The 4,624-nt window shown below is 33.7% G+C and overlaps 1 long non-coding RNA gene across 2 annotated transcripts; it reads left to right on the top strand.

Annotated features, from left to right (window-relative positions):
* The first annotated feature begins 680 nt into the window (after positions 1–680).
* Positions 681–4,418, top strand: LOC135214098 (uncharacterized). Of its 2 annotated transcripts, XR_010314261.1 has the most exons (3): positions 681–1,278; positions 2,669–2,752; positions 4,149–4,418. It is a non-coding gene; the product is annotated as an uncharacterized LOC135214098 (long non-coding RNA). The 2 variants fall into 2 exon arrangements; XR_010314260.1 differs by lacking the exon at positions 2,669–2,752.
* Positions 4,419–4,624: the final 206 nt, after the last annotated feature.

A 4,624-nucleotide genomic window follows, 5' to 3' on the forward strand; every position in this document is an offset into this window, starting at 1 on the left:
GAAAAGTACACACAGAACACCACAATATCTCTCCATCCTCAAACTGAAATACTTTTTGTTTGCTATCTCTGATGTTAGCTCCTGCTGACGTCACCATCAAAACCCGTCTTCCCCAGACAAGGATCATTTACCAGAGGGACGAATATGTCCTGTGGTTTTTGTTTGCAGTGATACTCAGAAAAGTTTACAGGTTCTTCAGCGCCATGTTTTTGATTATGTACTCTAACGCTTCCTGGCTCTTTGCTGAAGTCGAAATGTTGGAAGAAAATGATATAGATACTCTAAATAAAAGAATGAAAAAATATTTTGGTGCACAGACACCTATGAAAACTTAAAAAAGACCTTTTTAAAGGCCTAAATTGGTCTAATTGTACAGGCGAGTGGGACATCCGAAAAAAAAAAAATGTAGGAAAAGGCTTAAATAAAAAGCCTTTGGTAACATATATTCCTTAAAATGTAAGACTAAGCAAGGTATTTAATTTCTTTTTCACAACGGGACAAATTACTACAAAGCAAAATAAAAAAGTTTCGCCTTATAAACAAAAAGGTGTAGTTGTTGTTCTTGTATATCGTTCATGTTAAAAAACGGTGACTCCATGGTCCTTGATGATGACGTCACCACTACAGGTTTCTATGTAAGCAGGTTTTGTGAATTCAGTCAGTCAGATTTCTCTCTGGGTTCTTCGAAGTGTTGCAGTGTTATTGTACTTATACGATGGGTTTTCGGCAGCGTGCGAATTATTTCTTGTTCTCTGGGGATTAGGGTATAATTTTATAAAGGTTGCGTTACCGTTTGTGTTTTGAATGACGGTTGGTCCACGGAACAACTCCTTTTTTTCGTATTTTTTCTTACCCCCGAGCCGTGAGTCCCTAATAGCCGAAGTGTTGCCTACTGGTTATCTGAACGATGGTTTACGAAAACCTACCCTTTACGTTTTGCAGAACTGTGACTCCCTCATAGCCGGCTTGTTGTCGTGGACCCTCGGTGTTATATGTTTTTGGGAAGTGAACAATACTACTGTTTTCATCTAATCATTTACTTTAAAGTCTGTATCTATTACCGGTTTAATATTAATTGTATGAAGGATGGTCTACGAAACTAAAAAATTTCCACAAATGTGGCGCTCTCGCTAGAGTTGTTGCTTATGGACTCTGTTAGATATTGAGTAGACCCATAAAAATGCTGTCTGGAACAAACTGTGGACTTGGGACACTTAATCCACTAGTAAATCTGTGCTAAACGTAATCTCAAATCGCTGGAGAAATCCGCTGGTGTTGGTAAGTACTTAAGTGTGCTTTAATACTAGCAATAAGGTTTTACTGTGTTTATGGGCATAATTTACTAGGATTTGGGCTGTAAGGTTTGTTCACTATTGATAAAGTGTGCAAGAGGACTTATCACAGTGAAATTAACAATCGTTATTGGTAGATCTATATTACTATTTCGCGGCGGCCTAGACTATGGCAGTTGCGGTTTTTCGATAGTTTTACCTCCTGAACAAGAATTTTAATTAATATTTGTTCTGACGACTGTAATTAACGCCCAGGAGCCAGTACTAAACACTGCGAAATACACTGGACGCCCCAATCCCTAGTGGATGTCGTATCCGCGGTTACGTTCCTTGCAGTCCGTGCGGAACTATTCTTTAGAATTACCTCTTTATTTACAAATTCAGCCTTATTTCTAAACGATGAAATTTTGGGTCCCTATGACCCCGTATTTTTTTGTTTTAGAGATGAAAAAATTTATGGTGAACAGGAAGTCTAAGCGAACCTCTCTGGGTCTGAAGTTGTTTTAATTAACTTTTAAAGTTACTTCGTGACTTCAGTTACTGATGTATATCCAATTTTAGCTTGACTCATGGGTCTGGTTAAAGTAGTAACTTATGAGTTTGATTTTTAGTTTCTTTAATGAAGCTATTTAAGGTACTTTCGAAGTTTTATATATTATTTTTCCTAATGCTGTTGTTCAAGTTTGTGTTAATGTAGGAAATTAACAATTGTTCGCAGGTAACTTTAAGTACTTTGCTGTCTTATTAGTTTTTATAGTTCTGTAAAGTCTGCACACTTACATATTGCTTCTTATATTTATATAGGTTATAAGCCTTTACTCTGCCACGAGGAGTATATTTCTGTATTGAAAGTTAAATCTTTATTAATATTCACTAGATATCTGGTGGTTCTTTTATGAACTTTAATGGGTAATTCTACAGTACTATTCTGCGGCGGCCTAGACTATGCCAGTTGCTGTTTTCTATGTAGTTTTACCACCTGAACAAGAATTTTAAGTAATATTTATTCGGACTGTAATTAACCCCCCCGGGGGCCAGTACTAAACACGGCGAAATACATTGGACGCCCCAATTCCAATGTATTTCGCCATGTTTAGTACTGGCCCCTTGGGGGTTAATTACAGTCGTCCAAATGGATATTACTTTAAATTCTTGTTCAGGAGGTAAAACTGCATAGAAAACAGCAACTGGCATAAACTAGGCTGCCGTGGATTAGTACCCTAGATCTACCCTTTAATGTACTTTGAAACTAGGTTTGCGTTAAATTTAGTGTTAAATCTCTTAATTATTTATTTAACCGAAGATAGTAATAGTTCGGTCCTTTAATTTACAAAGTAAAAAAACTGTATTGCTATAACGTTAACGTTGTATTTCAGATTTTTGTGCTGTCTTCACTTCATGGAGCAAACTACTCTTCTGAGAATTGAAGTCTTTAATCTTTAAACAAATAACTTGTCATGGTGAATAGAAATTAAGTTTTACCTGCCATACTTCGCTTTAATAAAAACCAGGCGAGTTGAACTCAAACTTAGCTTAAACCAACTTTACCAATCTTTTCTCCTCCCCTACAGGGACGGTGCCTCTGTAGGGGTGGAGACCCCTCCCATGCCCTGTTCCATAGGTCTTTAAGACCTATGGGCAGGTGCATGGGAGGGTTTTCTTTCAGGTTTTAAAGTGCTTTAGTGTAGACAGTTCTAGAGAAGTTTTAATTAATTAAATGTGATTTTTAAAGTTTTAAAGCTTTTAAATAAACTTAATATAGAGTTGAAGATTTATTCCAGATTCCTTTAATAAAGGATTTGATGCTTAAATTTTTGAATTTGAAAACTAAGGTATAAGTTAGTATAAAAGAACGTTAACGTGAGCTTATGTATTTCGTGAGATTAAAGGTAATGTGATCTAATTTACTTTTAATATATAAATTTCAATACTACATTAGGGGGCATTATTCTTTCTAGTCATAAAAATACATGGTAACGATGGCATAAAAATAATCCAATGTATAGATATCGGTGGACATGACATGGGATGTTTGGAGAATGAACTTATATGTGGGCCAATTGACTTGTGGGCCAATGCTTTTATTTTTGGTATTTTGAAACTTTAAAGATATTTTTTGAAATTTAAGTATAGCTTTTATTTTTCGCTTAATGAAACTTAAATGTAAAAATGTCTTCTGTAATTTGGGTAGTGCTTTTATTTTTGGTAATTTGAAACTTTAATGTAAAAACATTAAGTTAAAATGTAACTTTAATATGTTCGTAGTTTAAATTAACGATGAGAGCTGCTTTCACATTATTACAACTTTCATAATCGGCCGAATATTAATAACTTTAATAATCGGCCGATTTTTCTTACGCGGCAGTTCCTTTGGTCATTATTTTTTGAGATTTTGATATTGCTTTGTCTATAAAAAAACAATGTAAGAATAGTTATTCAGTTAATAAAATATTAATTTGCTTAAGTCCTTTTACAGTTATCTTGGTCTGGCAAGAGATTTAGATATTGGATTGTCTATAAGAAACCAATATCGTAAAGAATTAGTTATTCAGTATTAAAATATTAATTTGCTGACTTGAGTCCTTTTATAGTTATCTTGGTCAGGCAAGAGATTTTGATATTGGTTGGTCTATAAAAAAACCAATATTGTAAAGGATTAGTTATTCAGTTAATAAAATATTAATTTGCTGACTTTTTGATATTAGTTTGTCTATAAAGACAACTAATTTAAAGGACTAGTTAGTTAATAAAATATTGATTTGCTGACTTAAGTCCTTTTATCGTTCTTAAAAATTAAATCTTAAGTGCTTGTAATTGCTACACCACCCATATCTACCTGTTTTTTTTGCTTTACAGGATGTTGACTGGAGGAGATCGAAGAATATGGGAACTTTGATTTTTAAAGAACTGTGGAAACAGTTTCAAGAAATGTCAGTTGCATTTAATTCACAATTTTTAAATGGCGAGACTGGAGCCTGGCGTTGAAGATATACTTGATGCTTTGTATTTGTCCTATATTCATAATTTAAGTGGTTTTTGTATTTTTCGCTTCAATAAATGGTATTAAACGATGTAAATGTACAAATAAACGTTCCCTCTTTCAATAACATAAATTAAAGGGTGGGTTTAGTTTCTTTCCATAAAACCCGAATGAAAGGCGATAAATTTACCTTGACCAACTAGAATATTTAAATTTCAAAAGTTTTAAAATAAAAATTTGAAACTATCGTGGTGGTTATAACATGAAATCTTAATTTCTGGTATAATTCAGATTTTGAAATAGCCTGAGTTTAAGGTAATTTATTTTATTCTAACTAATCTGTTACTTTTGG

This window comes from Macrobrachium nipponense, chromosome 45, assembly GCF_015104395.2.
Source record: "Macrobrachium nipponense isolate FS-2020 chromosome 45, ASM1510439v2, whole genome shotgun sequence".
NCBI lineage: Eukaryota > Metazoa > Arthropoda > Malacostraca > Decapoda > Palaemonidae > Macrobrachium > Macrobrachium nipponense.